General features: G+C 43.8%; 2 non-coding genes across 2 annotated transcripts; both read right to left on the reverse strand.

Annotated features, from left to right (window-relative positions):
* Positions 1-1,519: 1,519 nt before the first annotated feature.
* Positions 1,520-1,674, reverse strand: LOC139997396 (5.8S ribosomal RNA). Its single transcript, XR_011802778.1, has one exon. It is a non-coding gene; the product is annotated as a 5.8S ribosomal RNA (ribosomal RNA).
* A 2,834-nt stretch (positions 1,675-4,508) lies between these two features.
* Positions 4,509-6,431, reverse strand: LOC139997400 (small subunit ribosomal RNA). The gene has a single exon (XR_011802782.1). It is a non-coding gene; the product is annotated as a small subunit ribosomal RNA (ribosomal RNA).
* Between the last annotated feature and the right edge of the window lie 6,069 nt (positions 6,432-12,500).

Genomic DNA, 12,500 nt, shown 5'->3' on the forward strand with positions numbered 1-12,500 from the left:
AGGATGCGCGGTCCAGCGATAGACGACGAAGAGACATGGGATGACCAACGATCTCTTTTTCTCTAATACTCGGAGCGCCGAATCGCCTTAAAGCAAAAAAAAATCACACGCGCGTACGTCGTACGTACGGCGCGTGTATACCTCGTCTCTAATCAAGTTTCGTTAGTCTTTCTCGAGCCTCGCCAAAGAGGATCGTTCTCTTCCTCTGCGCGATCTCTCCGTGCCAATGTCAGAGATTATTCTCTTTCGCACGACGACGAAAACGACTATTTTCGACGATCCGAACAACTTTGTAACGGACTCACATGCACATCTTAAAATCGAGTACAGAAACGTTGCGCAACACCGTGAGCTTTTCTCTTCTTCGTCACCCTTAAATATAGCCGATCGTAGACGCACGCTAGATCGTAACACACTTTTCGTTGATTTCCGACGAACGTGGCTTTGGGCCAGGCGCGCGGGCAGAGAGATACGCGACCGACGGGGAAAAATTCGTCCCGATACATGTACGCGTACTCTCCGATCTCCGCGCAACGCTGGGGATCATCTCCCTAAGTCATCAGCGTTCGAAGAAATCTCGTGTGTCCGTTCCCGGATCTACGGCTTTCTCTGGGTTCGCGAAGAACAGAAAAAAGCACAGAGGATGAAAAACGCAACGACGACCCATCGATGCGACGGTCCTCGTTGTCTTCTCGTCAGTCGTCTCGCGCCTGCAGAATACATCTCTGCCGCACGAACAGACGGAGTGGGTATTCGATCCCTGGGGCTGTACGAGTAAAAACATCTTGATGAAAAGACGGTTGTGTTTCTTTAAGGCACACAGTTTTTCGTTACGCCACCAAGTTTAGGTTTAGGTTTTAATATCTTGGTTCTCTTTTCTCTCCTCTCTCGACTGACTTTGTTCAAAAATATTTTTGCTTTCTCTCAGTCTCGCCAAAAATTCATTTAAGACGACGTCGGGGGCGCGGTCATTCGTGCTTATCGAAGACTAACAAAACGTAGCAGAGGCTGATACAAAAAGAAAAAAAAAATCGGCCACGAAGAAAACTCGCTCTGTGTATCTCGATAACCGCGTCGACGACGACGGTTCTCTCCGCGCTCTTTTAATTCGTATCCTTCTTCTTGCGCTTCGTCCGACTCAGAAACGTTCGTAAAACACGAACGACGGCGGGTTGTCAAGCCAAGAAGGGACAGAGAAGAGACGGAGGTAGTTTTGCGAGTCTCCCGTGAACGCGATAGATTTTTCATATATATTTGTATCGAGAGCATGCGTACGCCGGTCTCCACACGATCCAGCGACGAACGCCGACGAACGTCCAACAATCGCTCGTACGTCGCGTACGAGCCCTCGACCGCTCTTTAATTCGTATTCTTTTGCTTGGCGCTCGTCCTCCGACTCAGAAACGTTCGTTTAAAGATAAAACGAACGACGGCGGGCTGTCGACGAGGCAAGAAAGAACAGAGAGATACGGACCGAGAGCAACGATACGCAACGCAAGCAGTCTTAGGTTTACGTGAGCAACCCTCAGCCAGGCGTGGTCCAGGAATTGTATCCGTGGACCGCAATGTGCGTTCGAAATGTCGATGTTCATGTGTCCTGCAGTTCACACGTTGACGCGCAATTAGCTGCGTTCTTCATCGACCCACGAGCCAAGTGATCCACCGTTCAGGGTAATCGTTTATGCATGGATTTTTGTTTGTGTACTCAGGTTTTTGTACTCTTATTCTCGGTTCGAAAGAAGCCGATATCCGACAAACGTCCGACCAACGGGAATCGAACGCGCGGAAGTCGCCATATGATTGACGACACGAAAATACGTTCGAAAACGAAATCGGACGGACTGCGCGACGACACACGCAGCCCGCCGACCGGGCGTAAAGTGCATTATAATATATAACAACCAACGAGATCGAAGCTCCGTTCGTCAGGAAACGACGGGGATATAACACCCGATTCTGAATCCTCTGTACAGCACACGATCTCGCGAAGAAAGCGCACGGTGGCTAGCCCATGATATATATATATGTTCGTTCCTCTCGTCCAGTTATTCGAAGCAAACAGCCGATATGCATCTCCATCGTTCGGGTAAAAAAAAATCGATGGGACGCGCACGGTCGTAGTCTTCCTCGCGCGGTCGTTTCTTCCCGATAGCCAGAAGCAGAGTTTGAAAAACTCTAGCGACGGAACGAGGCATTAGACTCTCGACAACGAGGATACAGACACGGCCGGCGGTCCCCTCTGAATCGACTTCGGTGGTTCAGGTAAAAATAAAAAAAATCGATGGGACGCGCACGGTCGTCCTTCCTCTTCCTCGCGCGCGGTCTATTCTTCCCGATAGCCAGAAGCAGAGTTTGAAAAACTCTAGCGACGGAACGAGGCATTAGACTCGCGACAACGAAGATAGAGAGACGGCCGGCGGTCCCCTCTGAATCCACTTTGGTCGCTCAGGTAAAAATAAAAAAAAATTCGAAAGGGACGCGCACGGTCGTCCTTCCTCTTCCTCGCGCGGTCTTTTCTTCCCGATAGCCAGAAGCAGAGTTTGAAAAACTCTAGCGACGGAACGAGGCATTAGACTCTCGACAACGAGGATAGAGAGACGGCCGGCGGTCCCCTCCGAACGGATGGCGACAACGACGACTAAAGCGCGAAAAATCGCGACGAAAAGGAAACGCATCTCCGTTCAGGTGTATGTGTGTGCGTGCGTTTAAAAAAAATTCGATGGGACTCGCAGCCATCGGCCTCGCGCGGTCGTTTCTTCCCGATAGCCAGAAGCAGAGTTTGAAAAACTCTAGCGACGGAACGAGGCATATGACTCACGACAACGAGGATATGGACAGGCGGTCCCCTCTGAACGGGTCGACGAGACGATGGTAAAAGAGACGAACCGGACGAAACTTCCGTCGATCAGGTAAAAATAAAAAAAAATTCGATGGGACGCGCACGGTCGTCGTCGTCGTCTTCCTCGCGCGGTCGTTTCTTCCCGATAGCCAGAAGCAGAGTTTGAAAAACTCTAGCGACGGAACGAGGCATATGACTCACGACAACGAGGATAGAGAGACGGCCGGCGGTCCCCTCTGAATCGACTTCGGTGGTTCAGGTAAAAATAAAAAAAATCGATGGGACGCGCACGGTCGTCGTTCCTCTTCCTCGCGCGCGGTCTATTCTTCCCGATAGCCAGAAGCAGAGTTTGAAAAACTCTAGCGACGGAACGAGGCATTAGACTCGCGAGGATAGAGAGACGGCCGGCGGTCCCCTCCGAACCAACTTCGTCTAGTTAAGAATCGTTATACTCTTTACCATCACTCGCACTGGTATATATCTTTTCGGGCCAACATCCACGCAATGCGTTTTCGTTCTAGGTTACCCGATCCACGAGTACGAACGTACAACGTGGTTTCGTTTTGTCGAACATCGTATATCGTTCGCCGTTGAAACGAACGACAACGAAACGACATAGGAAGAACGAACGCCCTTTGGGTAGGAAGCACGTTTCGAGGAACGACGAGAGTTTGGAGAGACGCGCGAGATAGCTGGAGACGCGCAGATATAGGTATCCATGGATCTTCGAAGAGAACCTTCGAAGATATATAATTCGGTATCCTATTTTTCTGCGGCTCGCTATTCGCGTTCTTTCGCTCTCGTCGACGACTCGTTATAGACGCTTCGTTCGATCCCAAAGAGCAGTCTTCCTTATGTCCCGTTGCTAGGAGGTGAGGCCTACGCAACGCAACTACGAAATATAGAAGAGGTGTGAGCAGTGATCTCTCCGACACGAGGCACTTTAGAGATTTTAGTTTATATATTATATTGTTCGTTCGTTGGATTTCCACGATGCAAATACGAAATACGAGATCGTGACGGCGGGTCTTTCTGTGTACGACCTCACGCAGGCGCCTCGATCGCATTTCTCATTACACGTGGTTTCCACTGTAACTTTTAGTTTTTTCGATATGTGTTCAGCTCAAGTTCCCTCACATATCGTTATTATTATTATTATTATTATTATTAATAGTAGCGGTTTCGTGTTATAGGATTCGGAGACGGCGGGTCTTTCTGTGTACGACCTCACGCAAGCGCCTCGAGAATCTTTTTAAGTTTTCCGTGTGTTATATTATTCGGAGACGGCGGGTCTTTCTGTTTACGACCTCACGCAGGCGCCTCGAGAATATTTTTAAGTTTTTCGTTTGTTATAATATTATTCGGAGACGGCGGGTCTTTCTGTGTACGACCTCACGCAGGCGCCTCGAATTATTCGTGTAAAAGTATATCTCTTCATCCCGATGATCGAGAGAGAGTGCCACACTCTTCGTATAGTTTCGTAACTGGAGCGTCTCCCACCTCCTTATTGTAAAAAATTTGGCTTTTGTCAAAGTATATAGCTTGTTAATACGTCGTATATACTTTGTGTCGATATAGGAGGAGTACGGCTCCTTACCGACGATATTATATATATTTTATTATACAGTGTTCAAGTCAAATATATTCTTTGTGTTTTTGTATTTTTCGTTAATGATCCTTCCGCAGGTTCACCTACGGAAACCTTGTTACGACTTTTACTTCCTCTAAATGATCAAGTTTGGTCATCTTCCCGGTAACATCGGCAATGCTTATCACATTGGCCGCGCACCAGTCCGAAGACCTCACTAAATCATTCAATCGGTAGTAGCGACGGGCGGTGTGTACAAAGGGCAGGGACGTAATCAACGCGAGCTTATGACTCGCGCTTACTGGGAATTCCTCGTTCATGGGGAATAATTGCAAGCCCCAATCCCTAGCACGAAGGAGGTTCAGCGGGTTACCCGGGCCTTTCGGCCAGGGAAAACACGCTGATTCCTTCAGTGTAGCGCGCGTGCGGCCCAGAACATCTAAGGGCATCACAGACCTGTTATTGCTCAATCTCGTGCGGCTAGAAGCCGCCTGTTCCTCTAAGAAGATTTGTTTGTACGTTGGTAGTAAAAACCCGCCGACCGAAGCCGGGGGCCTTCGAGATACCATAATTTACGTCTATTTAGCAGGCTAGAGTCTCGTTCGTTATCGGAATTAACCAGACAAATCGCTCCACCAACTAAGAACGGCCATGCACCACCACCCACCGAATCAAGAAAGAGCTATCAATCTGTCAATCCTTCCGGTGTCCGGGCCTGGTGAGGTTTCCCGTGTTGAGTCAAATTAAGCCGCAGGCTCCACTCCTGGTGGTGCCCTTCCGTCAATTCCTTTAAGTTTCAGCTTTGCAACCATACTTCCCCCGGAACCCAAAAGCTTTGGTTTCCCGGAAGCTGCCCGCCGAGTCATCGGAGGAACTTCGGCGGATCGCTGGCTGGCATCGTTTATGGTTAGAACTAGGGCGGTATCTGATCGCCTTCGAACCTCTAACTTTCGTTCTTGATTAATGAAAACATTTTTGGCAAATGCTTTCGCTTCTGTCCGTCTTGCGACGATCCAAGAATTTCACCTCTAACGTCGCAATACGAATGCCCCCATCTGTCCCTATTAATCATTACCTCGGGGCTCCGAAAACCAACAAAATAGAACCGAGGTCCTATTCCATTATTCCATGCACACAGTATTCAGGCGAAGGTAGCCTGCTTTAAGCACTCTAATTTGTTCAAAGTAAACGTATCGGCCCACCTCGACACTCAGTGAAGAGCACCGCGATGGGATATTAGTTGGACCGCCCCGCGAGGAGCTAAGCCCACCGATAGGACGTACCACATAATGCCAGTTAAACACCGCGAGCGGTGAACCGACACTGTGACACACAGATTCAACTACGAGCTTTTTAACCGCAACAACTTTAATATACGCTATTGGAGCTGGAATTACCGCGGCTGCTGGCACCAGACTTGCCCTCCAATTGGTCCTCGTTAAAGGATTTAAAGTGTACTCATTCCGATTACGGGGCCTCGGATGAGTCCCGTATCGTTATTTTTCGTCACTACCTCCCCGTGCCGGGAGTGGGTAATTTGCGCGCCTGCTGCCTTCCTTGGATGTGGTAGCTGTTTCTCAGGCTCCTCTCCGGAATCGAACCCTGATTCCCCGTTACCCGTTACAACCATGGTAGGCGCAGAACCTACCATCGACAGTTGATAAGGCAGACATTTGAAAGATGCGTCGCCGGTGCTAGATGACCATGCGATCAGCACAAAGTTATTCAGAGTCACCAAAACAAACGATGGACGAACGGACGAGCCATCCGCCACCGATTGGTTTTGATCTAATAAAAGCATTCGTACCATCTCTGGTACGAATCTGTTTGCATGTATTAGCTCTAGAATTACCACAGTTATCCAAGTAAGTTTAAGTATGATCTAAGAAACCATAACTGATTTAATGAGCCATTCGCGGTTTCACCTTAATGCGGCATGTACTGAGACATGCATGGCTTAATCTTTGAGACAAGCATATGACTACTGGCAGGATCAACCAGGGAACTTTGTATTTTATATATATATTATATATTAGAGTCAAAAGACTCTCTTTTTAAAATAGCCTCAGAGTGTCGTAGGTGGGTCCGTAACACCGTACGACGAGACTTTTCGTTCTTAGTGAACGTTCGACGACACCCTTTTAATTCCCGTTGTAACGTCGAACGCCACTACTCTCTCTCATTTCGCCACTCTCTCTTTACTTTCTTTCGTTCGTTTGATTGTTTGTGTGGAATATTTTAAGATCATTCTGTTCATAGGATCATTCTGTAAGAATGGTTTGTTGGTTGAACGAATATGCCTTAGCGGTAAAAAGCACGTAAACTGCATGCTGAACGTACCGTCCTCGTAAGAAACATATTCGTTCGTTCTTTTGATATTCTCCAATCAGAAAGAACGCACTTCCTAAAAGGTAGTACGCTCCCCATTAGCCTTTCGTATGTTTAAAACGTACTGCGTACGCTATAACATAAGTTTTGGAACGGTCTCTGCCGAACCAGCATGAATTGATACTCAGTTAGTAACAAGCACACTGCCCTAACTTTTTTTAAAGTTAGTGCGAGCATACAGGATCCAGCTTCCCGACTAAGGGGAACCTTGCCACGTTATTTGGTCATTACGTCCAGGACAGCGACCCGCGGCGCAGCAGTGTAGAGAAAGAGTCGATACGAGAACGAAGGAACAGTCGAGAAATAGTAAAAAAGTTCACTAAGACTCGAGGAGCGGTGACTGAATTCTCAACCGAGGCCGTAGAATAGCCACGCGCTCGACGCTGTTCCGTCCGGACCGTCCGACTCGACGTGTCTCTTATAGATACCAAAGCGCCGGCCGGACGGTCGGCGCCGGCCGGGCCAGCGGCCGGGCGCTTACCATGTAAAACCTCCGTTAGAGCGTACCGTCGGACTTAGTCTCTGAAACGCTCGACCACTTTTTTCGAATAAACTACCCTTAGAAAACATCCTATCGTCGAGATATTTTAACGCACCGCTTATTTTAATATTTCAAACGAGTTTTTATCGAAAAATTTAATTTTTTTTTTTTTTTCAAAATCGCATCAGTAAACCACCTCTTTTAACGAATACGGACAAAAACCACGTTCTTAATCGATTAGAACACGTTAAAACAACGAGAAATATGCAAAAAAATATATACCTTGCAACGTTAATTAACGAAAAAATTAAACAAATATCGCAGTCGTGTCAGTTCGACGGACACTAATTTTTTAAAAAATTCGAAAAAAACGTTTAATCCAGTTGTATTTAATAGAGATATAACCGTTTCTGCAAAAATATTTATACCTTATAACGCTTTTTAACGAAATAACTCGAAATAAGCTTTTCGGACTTTTCCGCCGGCCGAAATTTTTCTAAGTCCCAACGTACCGTCGGACTTAGTCTCTGAAACGCTCGACCACTTTGTTCCAATAAAGTACCCTTATAAAACGTCCTATCGTCGAGATATTTTAACGCACCGCTTATTTTAATATTTTAAACGAGTTTTTATCGAAAAATTTAATTTTTTTTTTTTTTTTCAAAATCGCATCAGTAAACCACCTCTTTTAACGAATACGGACAAAAACCACGTTCTTAATCGATTAGAACACGTTGAAACAACGAGAAATATGCAAAAAAATATATACCTTGCAACGTTAATTAACGAAATAATTAAACAAATATCGCAGTCGTGTCAGTTCGTCGAACACAAATTTTTTAAAAAATTCGAAAAAACGTTTAATCCAGTTGTATTTAATAGAGATATAACCGTTTCCGCAAAAATATTTATACCTTATAACGCTTTTTAACGAAATAACTCGAAATAAGTATTTCGGACTTTTCCGCCGGCCGAAATTTTTCTAAGTCCCAACGTACCGGTCCAGAATGAGACAAAGTTCCAAAGGCCCGGTCGTATCCGTCCGTTTTTTTTTAACCTTCCACGGACGAAATAAACGTTTAATCCCGACGTAAAATACAATAATATAGCGATTTATATAAAAATATTCATACCTCATAACGCTTTTTAACGAAATAACTCGAAAAAACTTTTCGGTCCGAAATTTTTCTAAGTCCCTACGTACCGCTCGAGAATGCGACTAAGTTCCAACGTCCCGGGCGCGATCATACTTTTTTTATATAACTTTTCAGCGACGAAATAAATGCTTAATCCCGATGTAAAACGTCATTTTAAAGCGATTTATGCAAGAATATTCGCACCTTATAACGCTTTTAAGCGAAATAATTCAAAAAAACCTTTCGAATAAAAAATTTTTTTTTAACGTTTTCGGGACCAAATAAACGTTTAATCCCGACGTAAAATATAATAATACAACGATTTATATAAAAATATTAATACCTCATAACGCTTTTTAACGAAATAACTCGAAAAAACTTTTCGGTCGAAAATTTTTCTAAGTCCCTACGTACCGGTGGAGAGTATGACCAAGTCCGACGGGCCGAGTCGCGTCGGTCCACTATTTTTTTTTAACGTTTTCGGGACCAAATAAACGTTTAATCCCGACGTAAAATATAATAATATAGCGATTTATATAAAAATATTCGTACCTTATAACGCTTTTTAACGAAATAACTCGAAAAAACTTTTCGGTCGAAAATTTTTCTAAGTCCCTACGTACCGGTGGAGAGTATGACCAAGTCCGACGGGCCGAGTCGCGTCGGTCCACTATTTTTCTTTAACGTTTTCGGGACCAAATAAACGTTTAATCCCGACGTAAAATATAATAATATAGCGATTTATATAAAAATATTCGTACCTTATAACGCTTTTTAACGAAATAACTCGAAAAAACTTTTCGGTCGAAAATTTTTCTAAGTCCCTACGTACCGGTGGAGAGTATGACCAAGTCCGACGGGCCGAGTCGCGTCGGTCCACTATTTTTTTTTAACGTTTTCGGGACCAAATAAACGTTTAATCCCGACGTAAAATATAATAATATAGCGATTTATATAAAAATATTCATACCTTATAACACTTTTAAGCGAAATAACTCGAAAAAACTTTTCGGTCGAAAATTTTTCTAAGTCCCTACGTACCGGTGGAGAGTATGACCAAGTCCGACGGGCCGAGTCGCGTCGGTCCACTATTTTTTTTTAACGTTTTCGGGACCAAATAAACGTTTAATCCCGACGTAAAATATAATAATATAGCGATTTATATAAAAATATTCATACCTTATAACACTTTTAAGCGAAATAACTCGAAAAAACTTTTCGGTCGAAAATTTTTCTAAGTCCCTACGTACCGGTGGAGAGTATGACCAAGTCCGACGGGCCGAGTCGCGTCGGTCCACTATTTTTCTTTAACGTTTTCGGGACCAAATAAACGTTTAATCCCGACGTAAAATATAATAATATAGCGATTTATATAAAAATATTCATACCTTATAACACTTTTAAGCGAAATAACTCGAAAAAACTTTTCGGTCGAAAATTTTTCTAAGTCCCTACGTACCGGTGGAGAGTATGACAAAGTCCGACGGGCCGAGTCGCGTCGGTCCACTATTTTTTTTTAACGTTTTCGGGACCAAATAAACGTTTAATCCCGACGTAAAACTTAATAACATTCCCATTTATATAAAAATATTCGTACCTCATAACGCTTTTTAACGAAATAACTCGAAAAAACTTTTCGGTCCGAAATTTTTCTAAGTCCCTACGTACCGCTCGAGAATGCGACTAAGTTCCAACGTCCCGGGCGCGATCGTACTTTTTTTATATAACTTTCCAGCGACGAAATAAACGCTTAATCCCGATGTAAAACGTCATTTTAAAGCGATTTATGCACAAATATTAGCACCTTGTAACGCTTTTAAGCGAAAAAATTCGAAAAAACGGTTCGATTAAAAAATTTTTTTTAAAGTTCTCGGGACGAAATAAACGCTTAATCCCGACGTAGAAATACATAATATTCCCATTTATATAAAAATATTCATACCTCGTAACGCTTTTAAGCGAGATAACTCGAAATAACTTTTCGGTCCGAAATTTTTCTAAGTCCCTACGTACCGGCCGGGGGATCGACGAAGTGCCAACCTCCCGGTCATGTCGGTCCGGAGGGGGCAATTTTTTAAAAAAATAAAACGAAATCGTTACGTTCGACTAGAATTCGTCGAACCATAACGATTTCTATAAAAATATTCATACCTCGTAACGCTTTTAAGCGAAATAACTCGAAATAACGTTTCGGTCCGAAATTTTTCTAAGTCCCAACGTACCGCTCGAGAATGCGACTAAGTTCCAACGTCTCGGGCGCGATCGTAAATTTTTTACGGCACCTTTCGGGGACGAAATAAACGCTTAATCCCGATGTAAAACGTCATTTTAAAGCGATTTATGCAAGAATATTCGCACCTTATAACGCTTTTAAGCGAAAAAATTCGAAAAAACGGTTCGATTAAAAATTTTTTTTTAACGTTGTCGGGACGAAATAAACGCTTAATCCCGACGTAGAAATACGTAATATTGCTATTTATGTAAAAATATATACGCATCATAACGCTTTTAAGCGAGATAACTCGAAATAACTTTTCGGTCCGGAATTTTTCTAAGTCCCTACGTCCCGGCCGGGGGATCGACGAAGTGCCAACCGCCCGGTCATGTCGGTCCGGAGGGGGCAATTTTTTAAAAAAATAAAACGAAATCGTTACGTTCGACTAGAATTCGTCGAACCATAACGATTTCTATAAAAATATTCATACCTCGTAACGCTTTTTAACGAAATAACTCGAAAAAACTTTTCGGTCCGAAATTTTTCTAAGTCCCAACGTACCGGTCGAGAATGCGACTAAGTTCCAACGTCCCGGGCGCGATCATACTTTTTTTATATAACTTTCCAGCGACGAAATAAACGCTTAATCCCGACGTAAAACGTCATTCTAAAGCGATTTATGCAAGAATATTCGTACCTTGTAACGCTTTTAAGCGAAAAAATTCGAAAAAACGGTTCGATTAAAAAATTTTTTTTAAAGTTCTCGGGACGAAATAAACGCTTAATCCCGACGTAGAAATACATAATATTGCCATTTATATAAAAATATTCATACCTCGTAACGCTTTTTAGCGAGATAACTCGAAATAACTTTTTGGACCGGAATTTTTCTAAGTCCCTACGTACCGGCCGGGGGATCGACGAAGTGCCAACCGCCCGGTCATGTCGGTCCGGAGGGGGCAATTTTTTAAAAAAATAAAACGAAATCGTTACAGTCGACTAGAATTCGTCGAACCATAACGATTTCTATAAAAATATTCATACCTTATAACGCTTTTAAGCGAAATAACTCGAAATAACTTTTCGGTCGAAAATTTTTCTAAGTCCCTACGTACCGGTCGAGAATGCGACTAAGTTCCAACGTCCCGGGCGCGATCATACTTTTTTTATATAACTTTCCAGCGACGAAATAAACGCTTAATCCCGATGTAAAACGTCATTCTAAAGCGATTTATGCACAAATATTAGCACCTTGTAACGCTTTTAAGCGAAAAAATTCGAAAAAACGGTTCGATTAAAAATTTTTTTTTAACGTTCTCGGGACGAAATAAACGCTTAATCCCGACGTAGGAATACATGATATTCCCATTTATGTAAAAATATATACGCATCACAACGCTTTTAAGCGAAATAACTGGAAATAACCGTTCGGTACGAAAATTTTTCAAAGTCAGACGGGCTCTCGAGCGTTGCTCGCTCGCTGCGCTCGCTCGAAAAAAAAACTAGCCCAACCCAAAACCAATCCCTTTTTCGCGTTCGTTCCTCGATTTCTCTTGAAATCGGAGAAACTCGCGGGATCGGTTTTGGGTTGGGCTAGTATAAGTTCGAGCGAGCGCAGCGAGCGAGCAACGATCGCGACCGTTACTTCGTACGTCCACGGTATATTTTCGTTACGTTAATTTTTCGTTACTTTCGTCTCGTTTCTTGGATCGATCGAGAGCGGTTTGGTCGATGGTGAAAGAAGGAAAAAACGAGAGAACGAAAAGTAAAAGAGGAGCGAGCGCGCGTCTCGCCCTTGCGAATTACGTCGTCGTATTTTCGTACGTACGTACCTTAAGAATATCGTACGTACC

Source organism: Bombus fervidus, unplaced genomic scaffold (assembly GCF_041682495.2).
Source record: "Bombus fervidus isolate BK054 unplaced genomic scaffold, iyBomFerv1 scaffold0078, whole genome shotgun sequence".
In the NCBI taxonomy this organism is placed as follows: Eukaryota; Metazoa; Arthropoda; class Insecta; order Hymenoptera; family Apidae; genus Bombus; species Bombus fervidus.